The sequence below is a fragment of the Orcinus orca genome, chromosome 11 (genome assembly GCF_937001465.1).
Source record: "Orcinus orca chromosome 11, mOrcOrc1.1, whole genome shotgun sequence".
Classification (NCBI taxonomy): domain Eukaryota; kingdom Metazoa; phylum Chordata; class Mammalia; order Artiodactyla; family Delphinidae; genus Orcinus; species Orcinus orca.
This window is the reverse complement of record NC_064569.1, coordinates 21347770-21374976: the sequence shown is the minus strand read 5'-3', so window position 1 is coordinate 21374976 and position 27207 is coordinate 21347770. Positions and strand designations below refer to the sequence as shown.

At 37.8% G+C, this 27207-nt stretch overlaps 1 protein-coding gene and 1 long non-coding RNA gene across 2 annotated transcripts in view; one reads left to right on the top strand and one right to left on the bottom strand.

Annotated features, from left to right (window-relative positions):
* Positions 1-26492, top strand: part of LOC125960415 (uncharacterized) — a 38932-nt gene extending 12440 nt beyond the window's left edge. Inside the window, exons 3-4 of the long non-coding RNA XR_007470063.1 lie at positions 22977-24967; positions 25805-26492. This is a non-coding gene — a long non-coding RNA (uncharacterized LOC125960415). The remainder of the gene's footprint in view (positions 1-22976; positions 24968-25804) is intronic.
* SSPN (sarcospan) overlaps positions 1-27207 on the bottom strand; it is a 48960-nt gene that overhangs the window by 20190 nt on the left and 1563 nt on the right. The gene's annotated exons all lie outside the window — the stretch shown is intronic.

The window sequence follows — 27207 nt, the reverse complement described above, 5'->3', positions numbered from 1 at the left end:
GAAACAAGCAATGATGAACAACACAATAAATGAAATTAAAAATACTCTAGAAGGGATCAATAGCAGAATAACTGAGGCAGAAGAACGGATAAGTGACCTGGAAGATAAAATAGTGGAAATAACTACTGCAAAGCAGAATAAAGAAAAAAGAATGAAAAGAACTGAGGACAGTCTCAGAGACCTCTGGGACAACATTAAATGCACCAACATTTGAATTGTAGGGGTTGCAGAAGAAGAAGAGAAAAAGAAAGGGACTCAGAAAATATTTGAAGAGATTATAGTTGAAAACTTCCCTAATATGGGAAAGGAAATAGTTAATCAAGTCCAGGAAGCACAGAGAGTCCCATACAGGATAAATCTAAGGAGAAACATGCCAAGACACATATTAATCAAACTGTCAAAAATTAAATACAAAGAAAAAGTATTAAAAGCAGCAAGGGAAAAACAACAAATAACACACAAGGGAATTCCCATAAGGTTAACAGCTGATCTTTCAGCAGAAACTCTACAAGCCAGAAGGGAGTGGCAGGACATATTTAAAGTGGTGAAGGAGAAAAATGTGCAACCAAGATTACTCTACCCAGCAAGGATCTCATTCAGATTTGATGGAGAAATTAAAACCTTTACAGACAAGCAAAAGCTGAGAGAGTTCAGCACCACCAAACCAGCTTTACAACAAATGCTAAAGGATCTTCTCTAGGCAAGAAACACAAGAGAAGGAAAAGACCTATAATAACAAAGCCAAAACAGTTAAGAAAATGGGAATAGGAACATACATGTCGATAATTACCTTAAAAGTAAATGGACTAAGTGCTCCCACCAAAAGACACAGACTGGCTGAATGGATACAAAAACAAGACCCATATATATGCTGTCTACGAGAGACCCACTTCAGACCTAGAGACACATACGGACTGAAAGTGAGGGGATGGAAAAAGATATTCCATGCAAATGGAAACCAAAAGAAAGCTGGAGTAGCAATTCTCGTATCAGACAAAATAGACTTTAAAATAAAGACTATTAGAAGAGACAAAGAAGGACACTACATAATGATCAAGGGATCGATCTAAGAAGAAGATGTAACAATTGTAAATATTTATGCACCTAACATAGGAGCACCTCAATACATAAGGCAAATACTAACAGCCATAAAAGGGGAAATCAACAATAACACATTCATAGTAGGGGACTTTAACACCCCACTTTCACCAATGGACAGATCATCCAAAATGAAAATAAATAAGGAAATACAAGCTTTAAAGGATACATTAAACAAGATGTACTTAATTGATATTTATAGGACATTCCATCCTAAAACAACAGAATACAGATTTTTCTCAAGTGCTCATGGAACATTCTCCAGGATAGATCATATCTTGAGTCACAAATCAAGCCTTGGTAAATTTAAGAAAATTGAAATTGTATCAAGTATCTTTATTGTCCACAACGCTATGAGACTAGATATCAATTACAGGAAAAGATCTGTAAAAAATAAAAACACATGGAGGCTAAACAATACACTACTTAATAACGAAGTGATCACTGAAGAAATCAAAGAGGAAATCAAAAAATACCTAGAAACAAATGACAATGGAGACATGACGACCCAAAACCTATGGGATGCAGGAAAAGCAGTTCTAAGAGGGAAGTTTATAGCAATAAGTTTATAGCAATATAGCCCTACCTTAAGAAACAGGAAACATCTCGAATAAACAACCAAACCTTGCACCTAAAGCAATTAGAGAAAGAAGAACAAAAAAAAACCAAAGTTAGCAGAAGGAAAGAAATCATAAAGATCAGATCAGAAATAAATGAAAAAGAAATGAAGGAAATTATAGCAAAGATCAATAAAACTAAAAGCTGGTTCTCTGAGAAGATAAACAAAATTGATAAACCATTAGCCAGACTCATCAAGAAAAAAAGGGAGAAGACTCCAATCAATAGAATTAGAAATGAAAAAGGAGAAGTAACAAATGACACTGCAGAAATACAAAAGACAATGAGAGATTACTGCAAGCAACTCTATGCCAATAAAATGGACAACCTGGAAGAAATGGACAAATTCTTAGAAATGCACAACCTGCCAAGACTGAATCAGGAAGAAATAGAAAATATGAACAGACCAATCACAAGCACTGAAATTGAAACTGTGATTAAAAATCTTCCAACAAACAAAAGCCCAGGACCAGATGGCTTCACAGGTGAATTCTATCAAACATTTAGAGAAGAGCTAACACCTATCCTTCTCAAACTTTTCCAAAATATAGCAGAGGGAGGAACACTCCAAAACTCATGCTATGAGACCGCCATCACCCTGGTACCAAAACCAGACAAGGATGTCGCAAAGAAAGAAAACTACAGGCCAATATCACTAATGAACATAGATGCAAAAATCCTCAACAAAATACTAGCAAACAGAATCCAACAGCACATTAAAAGGATCATACACCATGATCAAGTGGGGTTTATTCCAGGAATGCAAGGATTCTTCAATATACACAAATTAACCAATGTGATACACCATATTAACAAAATGAAGGAGAAAAACCATTTGGTCATCTCAATAGATGCAGAGAAAGCTTTAGACAAAATTCAACACCGATTTATGATAAAAACCCTCCAGAAAGTAGGCATAGAGGGAACTTTCCTCAACATAATAAAGGCCATATATGACAAACCCACAGCCAACATCGTCCTCAATGGTGAAAAACTGAAAGCATTTCCATTAAGATCAGGAACAAGACAAGGTTGCCCACTCTCACTAGTATTATTCAACATACTTTTGGAAGTTTTAGCCACAGCAATCAGAGAAGAAAAGGAAATACAAATCAGAAAAGAAGAAGTAAAGCTGTCACTGTTTGCAGATGACATGATACTATACATAGATAATCCTAAAGATGCTACGAGAAAACTACTAGAGCTAATCAATGAATTTGGTAAAGTAGCAGGATACAAAATTGATGCACAGAAATCTCTGACATTCCTATACACTAATGATGAAAAATCTGAAAGTGAAATCAGGAAAACACTCCCATTTACCATTGCAAGAGAAAGAATAAAATATCTAGGAAGAAACCTACCTAAGGAGACAAAAGACCTGTATGCAGAAAATTATAAGACACTGATGAAAGAAATTAAAGATGATACAAATAGATGGAGAGATATACCATGTTCTTGGATTGGAAGAATCAACATTGTGAAAATGACTCTACTACCCAAAGCAATCTACAGATTCAATGCAATCCCTATCAAACTACCACTGGCATTTTTCACAGAACTAGAACAAAAAATTTCACAATTTGTATGGAAACACAAAAGACCCTGAAGAGCCACAGCAGTCTTGAGAACGAAAAATGGAGCTGGAGGAATCAGGCTCCCTGACTTCAGACTATACTACAAAGCTACATTAATCAAGACAGTATGGTACTGGCACAAAAACAGAAATATACATCAATAGAACAGGATAGAAAGCCCAGAGATAAACCCACACACATATGGCCACCTTATCTTTGATAAAGGAGGCAGGAATGTACAGTGGAGAAAGGACAGCCTCTTCAATAAGTGGTGCTGGGTAAACTGGACAGGTACATGTAAAAGTATGAGATTAGATCACTCCCTAACACCATACACAAAAATAAGCTCAAAATGGATTAAAGACCTAAATGTAAGGCCAGAAACTATCAAACTATCAACTATCCTCTTAGAGGAAAGCATAGGCAGAACACTCTATGACATAAATCACAGCAAGATCCTTTTGACCCACCCCCTAGAGAAATGGAGATAAAAACAAAAATAAACAAATGGGACCTAATGACACTTAAAAGCTTTTGCACAGCAAAGGAAACCATAAACAAGACCAAAAGACAACCCTCAGAATGGGAGAAAATATTTGCAAAGGAAGCAACCGACAAAGGATTAATCTCCCAAATTTACAAACAGCTCATGCAGCTCAATAATAAAAAAACAAACAACCCAATCCAAAAATGGGCAGAAGACCTAAATAGACATTTCTCCAAAGAAGATATACAGACTGCCAACAAACACATGAAAGAATGCTCAACATTATTAATTATTAGAGAAATGCAAATCAAAACTACAATGAGATATCATCTCACACCAGTCAGAATGGCCATCATCAAAAAATCTAGAAATAATAAATGCTGGAGAGGGTGTGGAGAAAAGCGAACACTCTTGCACTGCTCGTGGGAATGTGAATTGGTACAGCCACTATGGAGAACAGTTTGGAGGTTCCTTAAAAAACTAAAAATAGAACTACCATATGACCCAGCAATCCCACTACTGGGCATATACCCTGAGAAAACCATAATTCAAAAAGAGTCATGTAGCAAAATGTTCATTGCAGCTCTGTTTACAATAGCCAGGAGATGGAAACAACCTAAGTGTCCATCATTGGATGAATGGATAAAGACGATGTGGCACATATATACAATGGAATATTACTCAGCCACAAAAAGAAATGAAATTGAGCTATCTGTAATGAGGTAGATGGACCTAGAGTCTGTCATGCAGAGTGAAGTAAGTCAGAAAGAGAAAAACAAATACCTTAGGCTAACACATATATATGGAATTTAAGAAAAAAAAAAGTCATGAAGAACGTAGGGGTAAGACAGGAATAAAGAAACAGACCTACTAGAGAATGGACTTGAGGATATGGGGAGGGGGAAGGGTAAGCTGTGACAAAGTGAGAGAGTGGCATGGACCTATATACACTACCAAACGTAAAATAGATAGCTAGTGGGAAGCAGCCGCATAGCACAGGGAGATCAGCTCGGTGCTTTGTGACCGCCTGGAGGGGTGGGATAGGGAGGGTGGGAGGGAGGGAGACGCAATAGGGAAGAGATATGGGAACATATGTATATGTATAACTGATTCACTTTGTTATAAAACAGAAACTAACACACCATTGTAAAGCAATTATACTCCAATAAAGATGTAACAAAAAGAAGAAGATAAAAAAATATAAATAAAAAAACATAGTCTTCTAAATGCTGACGCCTAGTATGGGTTTTATCTGAATGGTTAGGAGTTAGGAGTTTTACACTGATTAGTGGAGTTTCCTATAGAAGAGTTGTTTATTACAAGTAATAATGGGATGTAACAATAATAGTTTCCCCATAAATAAATATAGTCATGGCTATTGTAGCAAAGTTCCTTAAAATTGGAGGGAAAAAATCCTTCGTCTTCATCACTTCTTAAATATGACCTCATTCTAGAGCCCGTGGCCTCAGCGAGTGTGGTTGATGGTTTGGGATCATCTCTAAATCATCACTTAGTGTGATGTGGCCCTCTGCTACTGTTGACAGCCAATGCCCACTCCACTGCAAGCCAAAGCAAAGCAATCATCCAAAAGTGGACCATCTCTCCATTGGTGTGCTGGTAAACGTTTAACAACCAGCTGTAGGGGTGGGAGCTGCTATTTGTAGCACTTGCTAATTTCCATGGTATAAATACTTCTACCAGTGTTGCCTTCAAGCTACCGATGTGAAGTCACTGAGCACAGGGTTGGGAAGAGATGCGCACAATCAGCTTTCACGAGCCCATCAGAGGTGCCCTAGGCACCCCGCACCCCTACCACACTGTCTGCCCATTGGAGTCCCTCCTCTTATTTTAGAAGCATCTGGTTACCAAGTGGGATTAGTTTGTAAGTAAAGAGTAAAGTTTGGCACATTACTCTTTATTAGTTGTTTGGAATCCCTGAAACCAGCCTACAGAATCAGTATAAAGGTGCAGAGGAGTGAGCCAGGGAGAAATCCTAGTACTCATTTCCTAATTTGTGAAAATGGAGTAAGAATCGTAGCAACGTAATCTTTGAGATCTTGTTATTCACGGCCACCCCCGTGAAGGTATCACTCCCCAGCTGAGTCGAGCTCAACAACTTATTGTGGTAGGCACTAGGAATATGCAGAATAAGATATGGTCATTGCTCTTTAGAAATTTACAGTTTAAGCCCCACTTTGCAGAGAAACTGAAGCACAGGAAAATTGATTGCCATGGGTAATACCATCTGACCAGGCTATGCCAGGTGTAAAAATGGGCAGCCCACAGCAGCTCATTCAAATCCCTCCCTCCTGGTCACTCATCAAAATCTCTCATTCTTTCTGTAATGTAAGGGACATTGAATCAACTGTGTTGTCTTTTCCCTGCTGTGCATTACTTTTTAAAGACAACATAAAGTTTGGTGTTAATCAGATAGGATTTAAATATGGTAGAATGTTGAAGTCATCCCTCCCCACATTTATTATTATTATTATTATTTTAAGTCACATTTTAAGGTAAAAGCAAGATAATAGGATTAAAAAATACTCTAATCAGATGAGGCAAGAAAGGTAAAAATAACTCTCAAAAGCATGAAACATCAAGTAACAGTTCACTCAACTGGTGGTTACTGCTTCTTTAATTTTGTTAGAACCAAGTCTAGAACTACAGTCAAGGAGACAGTGTGGCATAGTGGAAAAAATGTGGGCTTTAGAGCCTGAAGCTTGAACTGCTGCTTTACTAACTAAATGTTCTTGGACAAAGCAATTTAATTCTTCTTAGCCTTGGTTTCCTTATCTATGAAATGGAAACAATAAGGCCTTCTTTTGATGGTTAATTCAAGGATTAATGATAATGCAAGTAAAGGGTATAGTATAATACCTTAACAAATAGCTGGAGAATAACTGGTAGTGATTACTACCATAATTATTATTGCAATTAGAGTCACTCATACATTTATTACAGTAGGCCAAATTTAGAGTATATTTCAGGGGTCAGAAATGTATTACCAACTTAAACAGGTTTAGAATTGATAACACACCTACTGTCTTGGTTACAAATATCACATAGTCTACTTTTTATTAGCACCAATGGATACTTGGTGTGGTCTTTATATTTATGTAAGAAAAACGAATTAACAAGTCTTGATGGTTTGACATTTTAATGCTAATATTGAGCAGTTTTACGTGCCAGGCATTAAACTAAGCTCTCTTTGTAAATTATCCCATTTGGTCTTCATAAAAATCCTTGACGTAGTCGCTGTTATTAGCCCATTTTATAGATGATGAAACTAAGCTCAGAAAAGTTTTATGCTCGAGGTTACATAGCAAATACAGAACTCTAAGCTGTATGTGTCCAAGTACAGAGCTGGCTCTTAACCATTATACACCCCGGTCACCTCTCTGGAGGAATCTGGACAGCCCTAATACATGAAGTGAGAACTGCAGAAATTTGGATAACTTTCCACAGCAGATTCATCTGCTCCTCTCCTGTGTGGGATGGCAGGAAGCCCTGGTCCTGAGGTGGGAAGAGCAGTCTTTGAGATCCAGACACTGTCCAAGCTGAGGGAATGGGACACAGCCTTTGAGACTCAGTCTCATCATGTATAAAATAGAAAAAATAATACTTTATAATTTAAGGATCATAAGTAACGTGCCTGGAATGGTAGTAGGTATTATTTTTTCCATCTCATATGACCTTAAACTGTGCCAATACAACTTACTCTGAAATTTGAGCTGAAATGAGTAATATATATAAAGGTAGCCCTCTCTCACATCTTAGAAGTAATCTCATTCTCTTCATTTAAAAAGTTTTCATTGTGTACCTACCATGTGCCAGAAACTCTCTGAGACTCTGGAGATACCACAGTTAACAGAAGAGACAAAAGTCGCTGCCTTGATAGCACCAATGCTTTAAAGTGGAGAGGCAGACCGTAAACAAACGAATAAGTAGAAATATAATGTATCAGTCATTGAGAAGAGTTATGGAGAGCATAGCACTTACCATCGTAGCTTCTTTTTCACACAAACATGACATATAGTAAATAGCAAAATACAAACAATAAATCCTTAAGGTGATATGTTCTCCCTAAAAAAGGAATTGGTAATCCTAGCAACCCCTTAAGAAAAGATGGTAGACTCAAGATTGTTTCTTATGAGAACCTTGTTGATTGTTATTCCAACAACACATATCCACTATAAGCTGTCTAAGACCTCACAGGCTCTATAAAAGAGAACACATCCGTGACCCCAGAGAAGGGGCAACAGAGGGTAACTACAAAAAGGTTTACAGCAAAATGGGCTGCATCCAAAGGATAGAAACTGAAGCAGTATATCTTACCTCTGGATCTGACAGACCTAGGTTCAGAACCCACCTCCACCACTTTTTTGCTTTTGGCCTTGGACAAATTAACCTCTTTGAGCCTCAGTTTCATCATCTGTGGGATGATAACCACAGTGCCTACTTCATAAATTGCTGTGAAGATTATATAAGACAGCATGTGTAGAAGGCTTATTATAGTACCAGCACATATGAAGCAGTCAATACTAATTTGTCAAATAAATGAACCGATTCATTGAGAGACTTGGGCTACTTTTGCTTTCATAGCAAGGACCCACTTTTCAAAACTCTCTCTAATAATGTTAACATAAACAGTTTGCAAACACCTGAGAGTTATAAAACTTCTTTTTCTGAGTCTTTTCCTTTCTGCTACAAGACTATTTATTATCTACTACTCAGGAAATGCCAATCTTGGTAAACATACCAAGCTGTATATGTTTCTCTGATAACACTATTGTTGCTTTACAAAGATAAGCATTTAATTTCTGAAAACAAAATGCCATTCAGCTAAAAATATTTTCTATCCATAACAGATCCAAAATTAATATTACTTTTTTTAAAAAAAGTGAAATTGTTTCAGCCAGACTTAGTGTACAGATATTAATAGGAAGTTCCAAAAGTGATAGGCATGTAAAAGTAAAGGTTCCAAATCAACCAGAGTTTATGGCAGAATTGAACATCAAGATGAGAGAGTAACGTACTTATGGTCAATTAATCTACAACAAAAGAGGCAAGAATATACAATGGAGAAAAGACAATCTCTTCAATAAGTGGTGCTGGGAAAACTGGACAGCTACATGTAAAAGAATGAAATTAGAACACTCCCTAACACCATACACAAAAATAAACTCAAAATGGATTAGAGACCTAAATGTAAGACCAGAAACCATAAAACTCCTAGAGGAAAACATAGGCAGAACACTCTTTGACATAAATCGTAGCAATATTTTTTTGGATCTGTCTCCTAAAGCAAAGGAAATAATAGCAAAAATGAACTAATGGCACCTAATCAAACTTAAAAGCTTTTGCACAATGAAGAAACCATTTACAAAATGAAAGGACAACCTGCTTAATGGGAGAAAATATTTGCAAATGATACGGTGGATAAGGGGTTAATATCCAAAATATATAAACAGCTCATACAACTTAACATCAAAAAAACAAACAACCCAATCAATAAATGGACAGAAGACCTGAATAGACATTTTTCCAAAGAGGAAATGCAGATGGCCAACAGGGACATAAGAAGATGCTTAACATTGCTAATTATCAGGGAAATGCAAATCAAAACCACAATGATGTATCACCTCACACCCGTCAGAATGGCTGTCATCAAAGAGAACACAGATAGCAAATGTTGGCAAGGATGTAGAGAAAAGGGAACTCTCCTACGCTGCTGGTGGGAATGTAAATTGGTGCAGCCACTGTGGAAAACAGTATGGAGGTTTCTCAAAAAACTAAAAATGGAACTACCACATGATCCAGCAATTCTACCTCCTGGGTATATATACGTGAAAAAAATAAAAACACTCATTTGAAAAGATACATGCACCCCAGTGTTCACAGCAGCATTAAATACAATTGCCAAGATACGGAAGCAACCTAAGTGTCCATCAACAGATGAAAGGTTAAAGAAGATGTGATACACACACACACACACACACACACACACACACACACAATGGAATACTACTCAGCCATAAAAAAGCATGAAGTTTTGTCATTTGCAGCAACATGGATGGGCTTGGAGGGTATTATGCTAAGTGAAATAAGTCAGAGAAAGACAATTACTGTATGATAATCACTTATATATGGAATCTAAATACAACAAACTAGTGAATGTAACAAAAAGAAAGCAGACTCACAGATAGAACAAACTGCTGGTCACCAGTGGCAAGGCGGGGAGGGGACAATCTAGGGGTAGGGGATTACGATGTACACACTATTATGTATAAAATCAGCTACAAGGATATATTGTACAATACAGGGAATATAGCCAATATTTTATAATAACTATAACCTTTAAAAGTTGTGAATCACTATTTGGTACACCTGTAACTTACATAATATTGTACATCACCTATACTTCAATAAAAATAAATTTCAACAAGAAAAAAAAAGATGAGGGGTAAACTGCAACTATCTGTCTCTAAACACTACAAACATCAGTATAAGCATTAAAACCTAGAACACTAATCATAATTTTGAAAAAATGTTTCTTCTTGGTTTTTATTAAACTAAGCCCAAAATAGCAGCTTCTTTTCTACTACAAATAAAACTGTAGCTAGCAACAACTTTTTATAGATAGTAAGTTTTGCTAAGGAGTGTTTTATTTGGCCTATAATATATTAGGAAGATATTCAATGCCTTTCCATCTGCCTTAGGAATCTACAACCCCAGAGCTTCATTGCTCTACTCTTTCTATTTTTATTTTTCCATTAGAGTAAAAGTTGCCAGTGAAGAGCTGTAGTACAGAAATAGTCTCTTCATCTAAGGGTTAAATTCCGCCTGGCCCAGGAAGAGTTTGGGTTATGACATACATCCCCATCTGTGCATTTCTACATATTTCTTGGAGAGAACAATTTGGAATCTTTAGTTTGCAAGTTAAGATTATTTTTTAAAGAAGCTGGTAGAGATCCAGGTCAAAATTTCTCAGCACAAAGGTAATTCTAGATGACAAATTCTCTCACAGCAAATTATTTCTTTGCAGAGTCTAAGGAGAAAAGACACTTGCTGAACCACACCTAAGTTGAGCTCATCTATAACATCCCTTCAAACTTTTTCTTCTCCTTTTTTATTATCATTGTCCTTTTGCCTGAGGAGTTGATACCTGACAGATCTATGTCCAATGACTGTAACTCTATGGACTTTTCATATATGAGTATGTAAAGACATTCCAACTGAATCAAAATTAATGATTTATGTGCTAATTAATTAAATTAAAAAGCAAAAGCAGGCCTATCATCACCTAGAACTTTCTTAAATCTAGATCGCTTTGGAAAATAAATTGTAGAAATACAATTTCTAGGGCTTCCCTGGTGGCGCAGTGGTTGAGAGTCCGCCTGCCGATGCAGGGGACACGGGTTCGTGCCCCGGTCCGGGAAGATCCCACATGTTGCGGAGCGGCTGGGCCCGTGAGCCATGGCCGCTGAGCCTGCGCGTCCGGAGCCTGTGCTCCGCAACGGGAGAGGCCACAACGGTGAGAGGCCCGCGTACCAAAAAAAAAAAAAAGAAGAAATACAATTTCTAAGAACTTATGAGGCAACTTCAGGAACTTCAGAACATTATTACTCATGCAATTGCCAGCAGCAGAGAATGGATCCACCTGCTCTGCTGTGACAAAAGGTCTGATTGGTTGGTCAAGAAGTATGGAGTGTTAAGAAGCACTTACATACCAGACCGAAGTCCTTTGTTTGGTAAAATACAACCTTTCTAATTCCAAGTGGTGGGTTTTATCATGATTTGAAACTATCCAATAACCAGAATATTATATCTATATCTTTATTTTCATATTAATATAGCTATATATCTTTATATATAATCTATCTTTACATATAGAAAGATTATATATGTATAATTCATGATATATAGAAAGATAGACTTTATATATGTATTTTAAAAAATTTTTAACCAATGTTGCATTGTACTTTGCATTGCTGTGTAGTTTAGGCAGATCTGTTGTACAAACACAAAAAGAGCGCGAAGGACAAAGTGACTGCCCTATTTCTTAGCACACATTGTGTCTTGCAGATGTTCACTTATACCTCCTATGTTGCTTTACAAGATACTAGAAAACTATCCTGATGGAACTGATGAAAAGGAGTTGGAACTTGTGACGAGCGGCTGGATGAAGGGAGCCTGAATCCCTTAAATCCTATGGATATAGTGTGCTTCCCTTGATGTTCCTGCCAAAATAAGGCTGGAAAGCTAACGAGATCTGCAAGAGATGTGCCAGTACAAAGTTGCTACAATTCCTAAGTTTCAAAAACCTTGCTTGAAAACGATTGCAAATAGCTCACAATTTTTTTGTTGTTGTTTGTTTGTTTGCGGTACACGGGTCTCGCTGTTGTGGCCTCTCCCGTTGCGGAGCACAGGCTCCGGACGCGCAGGCTCAGCGGCCATGGCTCACGGGCCCAGCCGCTCTGCAGCATGTGGGATCTTCCCAGACCGGGGCACGAACCCGTGTCCCCTGCATCAGCAGGCGGACTCTCAACCACTGCGCCACCAGGGAAGCCCAGCTCATAATTTTAAACCAATGAATCTCACAACTGAGTGTTTCATCAAATCACTTACAGGAAACAGAGAGAAAAATCCGACAGTTATCCTAGTGCGTGACTTACCATGCAGACATTCAAGTAGAATCCCTTTAGTTTGGGTTTTACTTTAATATTACAATGCAGATTTGCATAACTATGCTAAGATACATATTTTATAGGAACTGCTGGGAATTTTGCAGTTACACCCTCAAAAGATTGAATTAGCACAAACAAAAGAATTGTGGAGCAATGAAGTTGGTTATGGATAAAAATTGGGCTTAATAGTCATAGGACAAGAATTGTGCCTTTGAGCTAAAATGTCCTTTTACTTCTGTATCATCCTGGTACACTACTCTTCCTTCAACCATTTTGAATCCAGTAATATTCATTCTTCAAACTCTGCTCAAAGATCTTCTCTACCCAGAAAGGGTACCCTTTTTGCATTACCCACTTTGTATACATTAGCTCATTTATTCCCTAAAACAGTGAAATAAGAAAAAAAAATGTACCTCATTTTATAGAACACTGTCACTTAGAGAGGTTAAGAAACTTTCAAGTTGATCCAAAGAAGATTTTTTAAAGCATCAAGAGGTTCCATTTCTGCATAATATTAAGGACTAAATTATATGAAACCCTTCTCCCAAAAAACACTTTCAAATGCACTGAGCTTCTATAGGCTAAGGGTGGAACCAAGCCCATGGCATAAATGTAGGCCCCTAAGTGGCTACACCCTTAAACGGCTATACCCTAAATGGCTACTAGAAAATAATTAATCCACTAGCACTAAAATTTATCAAGAAACTTGTTCTGTCTCAGCTGATGAGGTGGGGTAGAGGTTTTGAGAGTTTTCTGCTACTTGCACAGTCCTGAAAACAAAACAACTGTTTTTTTCAACAAAGAAATTGTAAGAGGGAGAGAGAGGGAAGGATGGAGGGAAGAAGAGAGAGAGAGAGAGAGAGAGAAGAGAGAATAGGTAAATCTTTGAGAAAAGGAGATATAAGAAATATATGAACCAATTGCAGTTCGTGGATCTTACTGGGATCCTTATTTTGACAAACTGTGAAGAAATATTCATGAGTTAATCATGAATATTTGAACTCTGATTTGAACCTATTAAGAATTTGAACCTATTAACAAATTGTTAACTTGTAAGGTGTGATTGCTATTTTGATTATTTTTTAGTCTTCATCTTTTGACTTACATAGTGAAATATTTATAGATGAAATGATGTAATATCCAGCATTTACTTCAGAATAATCCAGTGTGTGGTGTGTGAGTATGGAAGGAGTACAGGAATATACAAATGAAGCAACATTGATCATCACTTAATAATTATTGAAGCTGAGTGATGGGACCATAGGCATTCATTGTACTATTTTATCTACTTTTGAGTATGCTTGAAATTTTCCCTAATAAATAGGTAAATTTAAGAAAAGGTGGCTCTTGGATCATGATACCATTGGGACACTTGGCAAGACAGACCATCTGGAAGGGTTACATCCTCAAATAGCCCACACCGAATTATCACATATAAATGCTCTTAGAAAATGAACTCACAGACTAATTATAGCAAACATATGAAAAATCAATTCATTAGGGAAGGCCAGCATTCACACGCATATAAGCTCGTATGCATGTTCACACACACATTCTCTCTCTCTCTCTCAGAATTAAAGCCACATGAATTTCAAATAGCAGAACTAACAAATAGAGCCTATAAAAGTACATTCAGGGCTTCCCTGGTGGCGCAGTGGTTGGGAGTCTGCCTGCCGATGCAGGGGACTCGGGTTCGTGCCCCGGTCCGGGAAGATCCCACATGCCGTGGAGCGGCTGGGCCCGTGAGCCATGGCCGCTGAGCTTGTGCGTCTAGAGCCTGTGCTCCGCAACGAGAGAGGCCACGGCAGTGAGAGGCCCGCGTACCGCCAAAAAAAAAAAAAGTACATTCAATATATAACTATATTATTTGTTTACAAAATGATTTTATATTATATATGTGATTTGTAACTATTCTTTTACATAATCATCTACTGTGAACATATTTGAATAAATAACTAAACATATTAAAAAGTACATTCAAAATAAACAGATGTGAAAGAAGGAATTGAAAACACGAATAAAGAGCAGGGCACTTTTGAAGATACCAGGAATATATTAAAAAACCAACAATAACAACAAAATAGGAGTTCTAGAAATGAAAAATAAAATCATTGGAATTAAAAACTCCTGGACAAGTAACAGGCAGATTAAAGTCAACTGAAAAGGGGAATAGTAAACTAGAAGGTATATCTGAGGACATAACCTAAAGTACAGCACAGAGAGACACAGGGAGATGAAACATAATAGAGGGACTTGCCTGGTGGCACAGTTGTTAAGACTCCACGCTCTCAATGCAGGGGACCCGGGTTTGATCCCTGGTCAGGGAACTAGATCCCACATGCACGCCACAAATAAGAGTTCACATGCCACAACTGAGGAGCTGGCAAGCCGCAACTAAGGAGCCCGCCTGCCGCAACTAAGACCCAGCACAACCAAATAAATAAATTAAATAAATATTTTTTAAAAAAGAAAAGAAACATAATAGAGAGGTTGAGAAATAAGGAAAATAAAACAAGAATGTCCAAACATACAACTGATAGCAGTTCCAGGCAAAGTGACTAAAGAGAAGAGGGAAACAATACTTGGAAAAAATAAATAATGGCTGAATTTTTTTCAAAATTGATGAAGGACACAAAAATCTTAGATTCAGGAAACATATAATCAAATCCACACATAGACACACTGGAGCTAAACTACAGCACCCTCAAAAACAAAAAGAAAATCAGAAAAGCAACCAGAGGAAAGAGGCATGTTATCTATAAAGGAAAAACAATTAGATATTTACCAAACTGCTTAGCAGCAATAACTGAAGTCAGGAAACAATGGAATGATATATATTTTTTAATGGGAGAAGATAGCTATTAATCTAAGACTAAAGAAGTATTTTATAATCATTATCTTGTATGTAGTCATTAAGTAGATTAAAAATGTTTAATGAAAATGGGAAGAAAACAAGGAGAAATAGATTCATCTAATGTTGGGAAATCTGAATACACATCTCTCAGTAATCTTTAGATCAAGCTGAAAAATATTAGTAAGGATGTAGAAAATTCAACAACCTGATTAAAAAGCTTGATTTTTAGATTGAATACAGAACTGTAAATTTCAAAATGAGAAAATCCACATTTTTTTCCCAAGCATAAATGGAATGTTTATAAAAATTAGTCACATACTAGATCACAAAGTAAGTCTCATATAATATCAAAGAATTGAGAGTATGAAAAGCACATGAACTGAGCACAAAGCAATTCAGTTGAAATCAATAATCAAAAGATAAGCAAAAAGGACATTAGAGAAAACCCAAATAACTGGTGAGGTATTCTTTGCTTGCATAGAAGGTACAAACTGAATGAAAATACCAAAAGTATTTTTCTTGGAACTTGAGAAACCAATTCTAAAATATATAGAATTTATATTCTTCCCTGGTGATCTGGTGGTTAAGACTTCGCCTTCCAGTGCAGGGGGTATGGGGAAGATGGGGGTCGGGGAGGTGAGCTGCTTATGCCATCACCTTTATAACAAGATGCATTATAGTGCTATTTTAATACAGACAGTGTGATATCAGCAGAGTGACAGAAAAAACAATGGGATTGAAGAGGATCACAGACACACTCCTCAAATCTAATATGGAAACTTGATAGATGATAAATGGAAATAGCAGATCAGTGTGAAAGTACTGATTATTTATGGTACTAAGACAATTCACACTCCAAAAATAAAATATGGACATTATCTCACATCCATATGCAAAAAGTAGACCACTTAGATTAAAGATATAAATACAAAAGCAAACCTTCAACATTTCAGAAAACAATATAGAAAAATATCTTTCTGACCTTGGAGTAGGGGGAGATTTCTTTAAAATATATCAAAGCATATACCATAAAAAGATTAATATAGGTAAATACATTAAAATTAAATCTTTTCCTCAACAAAGCCACCATAAACAAAAGTAAAAGACATGATACCACCTAGGAGAAGATATTTGCAGTACCTAAAACCACAAAGGCTAAGTAACAAAGATAATAAATCTTATAAATCAATAAGTAGGAGAAAAACAACTCATAGAAAACATCTGTTGAATAAATAAAGGATCGAAAACATAATTAAATGGTCAATAAACATATATGTTCAACTCCATCAGTAATCAGAAAAATATAAATTAAAATAAGATATCATTGCATACAAATAAGATAGGCAAAAGCTAAAATTGCCTGCTACTTGGCCATAAGAAATAATGAAATTTTGCCACTTGCAGCAACATGGATGGACTTGAAGGGCATTATGCTAAGTGAAATAAGTCAAACAGAGAAAGACAAAGGACAAATACTGTATGATATCACTTATATGTGGAATCTAAAAAATACAACAAACTAATGACTATAACAAAAAAGAAGCAGAGTCACAGATAGAACAAACTAGTGGTTACCAGCGTGGGGCAAGGGGCAATATGGGAGGGGGTTGGGAGGCACAAACTATTAGGTGTAAGATAGGCTCCAGGATGTATTGTACAACATGGGGAATAGAGCCTGTATTTTGTAATAACTGTAAATGGAAAGTAACCTTTTAAAATTGTATTAAAACTTGTTAATTAAAAAAATAAAAGATTTTTTTAAAAATTAAAATTGTCTGACAGTAACAAAAGTTGGCATATATGAAGATCAGTGGAAATTCTGACTTACTGGAGTATAGATTTGTACAACTTTGGGTTTGCGGTACTGATTTGGCGATATCTAATAAGTTGAAAATGCCTATATCTTAAGACCCAATCATTCAATTCCTAGGAATATTCCTTTAAAAACTTTGAAATACATGCATAGAGAGCCATGGAACAGAATGTCCATTGTCTCACTGTTTGTAATTGCAAGAAAAAAATAATCTTTTGAAAACAACCTAAATTTTCATCAACAGGAGAATGAATAAATTAATTGTTGTATATTCCTATAATGAAATATAGTATAGCAAAAATGAATGAATGATATCCATGAACTATTATAAATAAATCTCAAAAACAATATTGTAAAACATGATATTATGCTACCATTTATATAAAATTTAAAATATTGAAAACAACATTAATTATTGGTTATGGATATATACATATAAAAAGTATGAAAACATTCATAGGCATGACAGATATCAAATTCAGGATAGTAGATACCTCTGGAGAAGGAGGATGGGGTAGGAGAATATGATTAAGAAAGGAAACAGGTGACTTCAATATATTGCAATGTTTTCTTTCTTAAAAAAATGAAAACAATTATGACAAAATATTAAAACTTGATGAACCTGAGGCTGCTTTATTATTCTGTCTATGCTATTATATACTTAGAAATTTTCATAATTAAAATCATAGGATTGTATAGAATTGCCCATACTTGTTCAAACTCACACAAAAATAAAAATAAAAATCATAACCTAAATTTTTTCAAAATGGTAGATCTGGGATTCTACCCACATGCGTTTTATTCCAAAGTTGAAGCCCCTCCTGCAGTTTCAGGCCCCCTCTCCTTGCCTTTTCTGATCCTCCCCGGACAGGATTAATCACACCTTCCTCTGTGCCACCTTCTTTAGGGCACCAAGTTAACACTTGGTTTTTTCAACTGTATCGTAGCTGGTTGTGTGTGTGTGTGCCCTCTCCCAGACACAGCTCCTGGGAGTGACGCACTTGGCGTATGGAAAGACACAGGGAGAATGGCTAGATGTGAAAGGTTTCTGTTTTACAAGTAGGTCCTCTTTCGTTGATAGGCTTCTGTTCTGTGGCTCATCAACCACCTAACTCACTCTTGTGGTAACTTATCAGAAACTAATCATCAATAGGTTCTATAAGTACCTACTTTTGCAAAGTAATCCATTTGCAAAGAATATAAGAGAAACAAAATTGTGTTTCAGCATTTCTCATGAATCAACATGAGGGGTAGAAGTGCTACCTATTTGTGGGAAAAATAAACTACTACAATTCATTTGTTTCACTTAAAAATTTTTGGAGTTCTCAGAAGGGAAAGGAATCTTATAAATGTGGATTTAGCCTACTCCAGAGGTATAGAGATAGGCTGAATTTTATGATTCAGGCATAATTAAGTAGGTCCTCAAATTAGGTCCCACTTCAGAAATGATTGTGCAGATAATTCTATGTTAATACTCCTGGGTCCATCCAGCTGAAACAGTACAATAAATAGAATTTGATGAAATGGTACAGTATATAGAAATTATACAGTAAATCAATATAAATTCAATTATAACAGGAGTGTAAATGAGAGAACCATCCTGTTCAATCTTTAAAAAATATTATCAAGTGGCTTTTCTAATTAAGAGCACTTTTTACCAAAAAAAAAAAAAAAAAACCACACACATACACAAAGGATATAATGGACCATTAAGTAATATATAGTAACATTACTTCTTTAAAAAGTTTTTTGTCCTTTTCATCATGAGGTTAGTGTCCCCAGGCAGCCTGCAGCCTCTCCCGCATTTCCTCTCTTCCCTTCCATGGCAACATGGGTTAGCTAGACACTGAGCTTTTTGTGATGTGTGTGTGAGGATGGGGAGAAGGGGAGCGAGGCTTCAGGGAGGTCTCCAGGTGGAAAAATTTGTGACGCACTAGATTCGGTGACTGAATGAGTATTTACCGAGGGTTCTCGAACACAATAGTTACGGTCACACTATGTTCATTTTTAAAATTATGTTTGGTCTCACAGCCCTTAACTTAGATGGAAACTCTTTCATAGGCATCCCAAACCACTTGTTCATGAAAAGATTATGTGACAAAGCCAACCTGCGCAGGTTCGATCCTTCTGTTTCAGAATCTGAGTAGCGAGCGCACGAGAGACATGCATAAACTTACTGAACGTGCACTAAAATGGTTGAATTCTGTCTTCCATCAGTATGCAGTCATGGAGCAGTTATTTTGCATTGATTATAAAGTGTCCACCTTACGGAGACCTAGTTTGCCCTTTTGCTGCCTCTGACGCTGCACTGCTTCACTGAGGCGGGGACAGTCGCCTTGTGTTCATCTCCATAACCGAGCACCCTCCATCCTCCAACAGAAAGGATGAAGGCTGAAATGCTGTTTCCCTTATCTTGGAAAAGGCCCCTTTTATAGCTTTCCTGGCACAGCTAAATGGCACAGGTAATGGCCTGATATGTGTGCCACACCGGATACTTTAGAAGGAAGCTGGTGTTATGATTTTCCCTAGCAATAAAGCGAAAATTCTCTCCCTAGTTAGGGTCTAGTTAACACACTAGCAAGTCCCCGTCTTTTCTCCTCACCTGTCATTATCTTCCACACAAGAGAGAGGTCTTGATAACAACGTATCTTAATGGGATTTTAATGGCTAATTACAGTGAATGCTGAATCAAACACTTTCACAACAACAGTTGAGTGGGATGCTGAAAAAACAGCATCCTCGAGGTTTCCGCAGCCTCTCCCAGCCAGGGGGAGTTGCTCATTTCTGCAGCAACAGAAGCAGCCCCAACCGAACTTCTTCAGCAGGACGTGAGAATGCTGATTTGTGAGCAAACCATTTGCTTTCTAACAGCCAGTCACTTACCAGCCTTTGGCCAGGGTGAGGAAACACAGCACTGAAACACTCACGTTCATGACTGTGTTAGGCAGCGGATGTTGCTTAGCAACCTTAGATCAGAGAGCATCAACGTTAAATATGCTCAAAAATCAAACCAGCGATATTCCAGCCTGTGTCTGGAACCATGGCCTTCCTTGCCTTTGGTTTGCTACTCATTTTGGACTCGGATTGGACCAAAAGGTGGCATATTGGATGGTTCTACTCAGTCTTCTCTAGTTTTCCCCTCTGGGATGGTTTGGATTTGTGCAGCGCTTGTTAAAGTAAAGCAGAGACCCTTAGAAGTTTTAGGGGTTTTAAGCTGGACAAACAGGATCAAACGAGAAGCCCTGACCGTGTACCTAAGGAGGATCCACCAGGAGCTGCATGCTCGTCCTGGAGGCTGTGACAGCATGAGGCCCCAGGTGGGAGCACCCTCAGGGTTTTATTTTGACCCATTCCACAGAACAAAGAGTGTTCATCTAATTTTCAGAACCATCATCAAAAATGAAAGCATCAGCTGCATATTATAAAGGAGACCTGAGAGCGGGCTTCCCTTGAGTTCTAGAAAGACCAAGCCTGAGATCACTGCTCCCAGAGGCCAGAGGGCTCATCTAATTGCTGAAAATCTGAGCATCCGCCACCAGCAGGGCTCAGTCAGCCACCCTCATTTTCTTGCCTCAGAGGCCAAGGTGTCATGTAGCTAGATTCTGATAGCGACTCACTCCAGAAGCAGCCAAGAAAGGCAGAGATTTACTAAATGGTGGGTCCTAAGCCTTAAAGCTAAGGCAACAGATGAAACGCCTAAGCTACCCTTGGAATTGTAGGCACCGGCTAAATCTACTTGATTTTATTTCTACTGAAATGTGACAAAAGAAGCAATCCGTAAATGCACTGAAAACACCCTCCTCCATATGTTTCACTACAGGCATGAGCCTGAGCCACGCCACCCCGCTGCACTGCCAAGTGTCAGCTTACTGGTGCAGAACCCTCATCAGAAACATTCAGGCTTGTAGCCGTTCCATGAAAGCCACAGGGCCTTCCTGAATCAGCTGAGAAACACACTTAAGAATACGGAGGTGGCTGTACAAATTGATATTCCTCACTGACAAGGCTATGGATTGAATTATGCACACCCTCCCCCAATTCACATGTTAAAGCCTTAACCCTCAATGTGACTGTGTTTGGAGACAGGCCTTTTAGGAGGTAATTAAGGTTAAACGAGGTTGTAAGGGGGAGGTCCTAATCCTACAAGACTGGTGACCTTAGAAGTAGAGGGAGAGAGCGAGATCCCTCCCTCTCTCCAGGCACGTGCACCAAGGAAGGACCACGTGAGCACGTAGTGAGAAGGTGGTCATCTGCAAGCCGGGAAGAGAGCCCCTCACTAGAACCCACCGTACTGGAGCAGGCTGAGACAGAAAGGAAAATGTATTTTAGTTATTGCTGTGTGTGGAAGCGTACACATATGAATTTTAAAATCTACCAGGGTGATCGAGTCAGCTGCCTCGCTCAGTCATCTAACAGTTACTCCTGCCAAATTTTATCTCAATACACTGAGATCTGAGGTAGCATCCAAACCATCTGAAAGAGGACAAGCCTCTGAAATAGGCTCTTATATAGTTTATGCTACAAATACTGTTCCCAACATCCATTTTTTAAAAGAAGATCACCTTCAGCTTATGAACTCATTGTAATAAACCTAGACTTGTATAAACCTAGACTTGAATCCAACCCTGGATTTTAATGGGCTCTTCTGAGCAGCATTTCTCTAGTTTGCCAGGATCTAAGTCCTAAAACTGAACTGTACTTTGCAGTGAAATGGTATCTAATTAAAATTTAATGACTAGATTCCATTCGTATCCTACAGCAACATAGAAATATGCACACTGAACTCCTCACACTATCTTGTGTGTATCCTTTAATGTTGATGCCAACCCTTCAGGGTACAACACAGGCAAGTGGACCCAGTTAAAGAACACCCTTAATAGAAATGTCATGGACAAGGTTAATGGGAAGAAAAAGTCCAGAAAATATCCATTTCCTCAGACCAAACTGAAAGTGGACATCATAATGGCAATCTATAAAACTACTGGACCAAATATTAGGGAAACCTATGCCATTGCTTTCTTTGTAGAAGGTAAGGATGGTAATATTGGCATCTAGCATTCAGCCACATCAATCCTAATTTGTCCTAATTTATTCAAGTTAGGGGAACGCAAAGTAAGTCACGTGACTTCTTTCTTTTTTAGATCCTGCAGTCATTTTATAACATGAAATAAAATATCTCAATAATGCTAAGTTAACACGTTCTGAATATCTCTGGAACCCAAGGGCCCACACTAGAGTAAGAACACACTCCTTATTATTACCTCTTAGTTCTTTTCAACATTATCAATAAACTTTTCTATATTGGAAAATACAACTGTATGTCATTTCTCAAACCATAGTTTAAAAATGGATATACATAAGTTCAAACAGAAACTCTAATAATGGCAAATATGGAATAGAGTTTGGTTTAACACACTGGATACCGTTATGTGTCAGGGATAAATAATGGCCCCGTGGACACATAATATACTTAAAGAGAATTAATTGCTTTACTTTTTATTTGATTATCCCCGAATTCTATGCACTACTATTTCTACCATAAAAAAATAAAACCAAAATGACAATTGTCAATATTAAAAGTTTCTAGAGATTGAATATATCCATAATACAGGTTGAAAAATATCAGAAGCTGTCCCTTCTCCTCCTTTTTTAAAAAGAGAAAGGAAATTCAGGGATAATTTCCTCATTGTATAAGCATTCCCTTGGCCTTTGCATATCTGGCTTAGTATGAAGCTAGCAATAGAAGTGAAAATACAGTCTCCTAATGATTCTAAGCATCTAATGATTTTTTTCCAACTTTACTTATTCTTTAATTTTTTTTTTTTTTTTTTTCGGTACGCAGGCCTCTCACTGTTGTGGGCTCTCCCGTTGCGGAGCACAGGCTCCGGACGCATAGGCTCAGCGGCCATGGCTCACGGGCCCAGACGCTCTGCGGCATGTGGGATCTTCCCTGACCGGGGCACGAACCCGTGTCCCCTGCATCAGCAGGCAGATTCTCAATCACTGCGCCACCAGGGAAGCCCTTTTTTGTTGTTTTATTATTAACTTAACTTTACTTATTCTTTATTCAGTATTCCTAAAATTCTTTCAGAGAGCATGTCACCAAATTCTTGAATATTCCCTTTTGTGTTAATACACTTATTAAAATTAATTTTTTTTCCAAATTAATCCAATTACATTCCATTTCTAGACTTACTACAACAACTTCATGTACCTATAAGATAATTATCCTCTCATTACTTATTATACGTACTCAGTGGAGACTGAGTTAGGCCATGGGATTATCACTCCTCAGTCCCTAACTCTCCTGTGACAGTTGCTATAATCAAAATTATTTCCCAGTGGTACTAGAGATGCAATTTTAAGTTTTGGAAGCATATTAAAGCCCCAATATGAAAAATAATGTACTACTATGCAATGTGTTCCTAAAAATATAATTCCAGATTAAATTCTCAAATGTCAATACACATATATAGAAAATTGACATCATTGTTTTGCTTCTTGACTTGTTTTAGGGTCTATCCAAAAGCCCAGTGCCAAATCTTTCTCACTTCCAGTTTTTCTTCATAACCATGATCGAATCATTTAGGCAAACCATCATGTCGCAGTCTCTCCACTTATAAATTGCGGATAATAACTTGCTATATGTCATATATCTACTTGTGAATTTCAGGGTGTATTCTTTTTTAAAATAAATAACCACCCAATGTTCCCTTCCATTAAGTCAAGATTAAAAATAGATTTCAAAAATCCGAATACACCTGCATTTTGAATTCTTTAGAGTAAGTTAACATATGAAAACTGTTATTGAAATTCCTGACAGCACGCTTAATCATTACAGATTCATATGATAAGTTTTATGAATGACATTAAGGAAAGGAAATATTCTTCCCTTTAAGCTCTTTCCTTAAACTTTCTAATGTGATTACTGTAGTATATATCTCAGGGATTTTATTCCAGGGGGATAGGGTATGGGAACAATGGAGCAAGAGTCAGGAAAACTAAAAGAAGCAACAATAAGGCAAATAAATTCCCACTTTCCATGGGAATATTCCCTACAAGGGCCAAGAAACTAACAAACACTAACCATCCCCATTGGGGAAGAGAAGCAAGAGTTTGCTCTTAAATTGACTTCAGAGAGAAATGCCAAAGCAAATAAATCACGGTAAGTGAAATACTTTGAAAGGTAAATGGACTTTAAAAATATTTGCGTAGGTTACATTTTTTAATCGGAAGTATTCATTACTGTCAGATAAGGCCACATGTCCATCAGGGTCTCTGGCGATCTCCTCCTTGTATATAATTCATTATTTTTAGACCAATGCCTAGCTCGTCAGACATCCCCAACAAATGTTGCCGAATGAAAAAAATAAGCCAAAGTTCAAACACTTTATCCTTCACCTAAACCAAAATTATATTAATCTGAGTAAGAAATAAGTAAAGGCCCCAAAGTTCTTAGATTTCTTCAATCCTTACACATTTTTTCATCAGTAAGAATTCTGGAATGACGCGCAAACTTGAATGTCTATTCCACCCAGCTAAATCAAGCCATTAACAGAATAAAATGCAAACTTCTGTTTCCTAGGATCCCTTGCCCCTAGCCAAGTTCATCCTCAAAGACCTTGTTTCACTTTGTGCTGTCCTTGTGGAGTGACTTGCAACCCTCAAGCCATGTAGAAAGAATTTTGAGAGAAGAACGGCACTTTTACAGGTTACGCGGTCTCCAGAGCAGCTCCATTCTTTTTCTTTTTCCTTTACGGGAATCTTTTGTAATTGAAGTAAAAAGACTTCAGTCATGTCTCTGATGGAGGGTGAGAGGAGTCATATTTACAGGTAGGTAAGAAATAACCTATTTGTTTTTCTAAAATTCCTCTGGACATAAATCTCTGATTAGAGATTACCAATGGCTTTTTTTTATAACTAGAATTTCACTGAATATTCATCAAGCCACCCAGATATTGGTCAAGAAGAAGTTGCCTAAGTAAATTTATCCATATACCTAGATTCTATCATGGGAATGGTGATACCCAAATCCCAAAGTAATGCGATAGCAAACCTTGTAAAATGAAGTAAGTGTCACATGATCAGAGGCAACCAGTATAAACAGAAATAGAAGAGTGAAGCCGTCAAACTGTCGATGGGGCGGGTGCCTCAGGCTGGGGGCCCTGCTTGAATTCAGCGTAAATTCCGGAAACAGGTTTGACTCTGTCTCAGCCTCAGGGATTGACCTGTACTGTTTCGGTCTAACTTTCCAGTATTCCCTGGGGGATATACCAGACCAGACTCAGTCCACGTCCCTAGGGAAAATGACCCTGAGGAGGTCCTTCTCCCCCAAGTTAATTTTTATAATCCTCCAGAAAGATTCAGAAAGTACTGGACTCATCTAATACCACTAAGACTGCTAACAGTAACTTGGCTCAGATCAGAGAAAGGTGAGATGGCCGAACTGATAGCTTCTTCAGGGTTCAAACTGGTCTGGGAAATGGAGCAAGTCCAAAGTGACTGTTCTGAGTGATTAGAGATAAAATAGAGCCACTGCTACTTCGAAGAGCGCCACTACCAGTGACTGCTCCACTCATGGCTAAGAAAAAGTGCGAACTCACTGAACGCTTACCGGGAGCCAGCACTGTTCTAAGTATCAGAACATGTATTCATTTCTTTATTCTGCAGGACAACCCTAAGAGAGAGGAATTATTACCACCATTCTGATTTCATCAATGAAGACACAAAAGCCTAGAGAAGTTAAGTAACTTGCCCCAAGTTATTCAGTGAATAATGCCCGGGCGGGAGCTCAACACCAGGTGCAGTGTTTCCGCTTCTGTACTTCACCACCCGGCCTCCCTGCCTTTTCCCTTCCTTGAAAGCTTGGAAGAGCGCCCCAGGACCAACCACAGACAGCCTGAGGAGAACAACAAGCACGGAGTCTGTGGGAGATGGGGACAAGTTGCCTGCAGCTCCGGCCCAGCTGGGATGAGATTCTCCTTGCCCACTCCTTAGGGCCCCTCCTCTCTTGTCTCAGGCCATCTCCACTAACTGCTCTGCTCTGCATATGCTCTCTGCTGAAAGACAAGATTACAGATATCATCAATACAGATGTCACTACAAGAAAACTTCGAGTGGATCCCAGATTATAACCGAGAAAACTGGAACAAACAGAGAACTGGCTGCAGATAATGCTCTTTGCACCATATCCAGGGAGCTTCCAAGGGCAATTAGGAGCATGTGATGCTCCTACGAGGAGCTCATGAAATTTCAGAGTTGCAAGGTTTGTACGCTCCCGTCTTAAACATTAAGACAAATTTTCCCCACCTAATTTGCTTTTTTCGTACTGGACTTTTTAAAGTTGAAATAAAGAAAGAATATCATTTGTAAATGATATTCAAAACCACTGAATGAGAAGTTTCATTCCTTTCTTCTTTGAATTCACCTAGCCTTGAAGAACAGACCTTTTTTTCCCTCTGAGTATGTTAACAGTCATTGAAGTGACTAAAATACCCAGTATATCTTAGTGAAAAGCTATTTTTAAAATCACTTGATTTAGAAAACTCCAATCATGATAATTTCATGGGAATTCTCAGTACACAAATTAAAAGTTTTAAATTACTCTGCAAGAATTTGGAGTTCGAATAATCTTAAATAGAAAATACCTGCATCAATGCATACTTAATCAGGTGTTTTTAACATCTGTCCCTGATCCAAAATTATTTTGAGGGTTGTTTTACAAGGTACAGTTCTTGTGGTCAGTAATAGCAGTAATGATGCAATGGGAGACTAGGAGCCAGAGGTGTCGATTCTGGTCTCACCTGACTCCACCACTTTTCACCTCTGGGCTTTGAGAATGCCATTTAACTTCTCTTAGCCTGCTTCCTCGTGTCCACAGATGAATAACAGTTCCCACCTCAAAGTGTTGTTTCAGGGACCAAATGAAATAATGCACGTGAAAGAGATTTTAGTAAGCCCGAGGCACTATAATAATAAAATTACAAACTAAATGTGGGAGCGGCATGGCTCAATGAGGAAAACGCAGATGTAGTCTGGTGCTAAAAGGAATCAACTTGGTTGATTTGCCAACT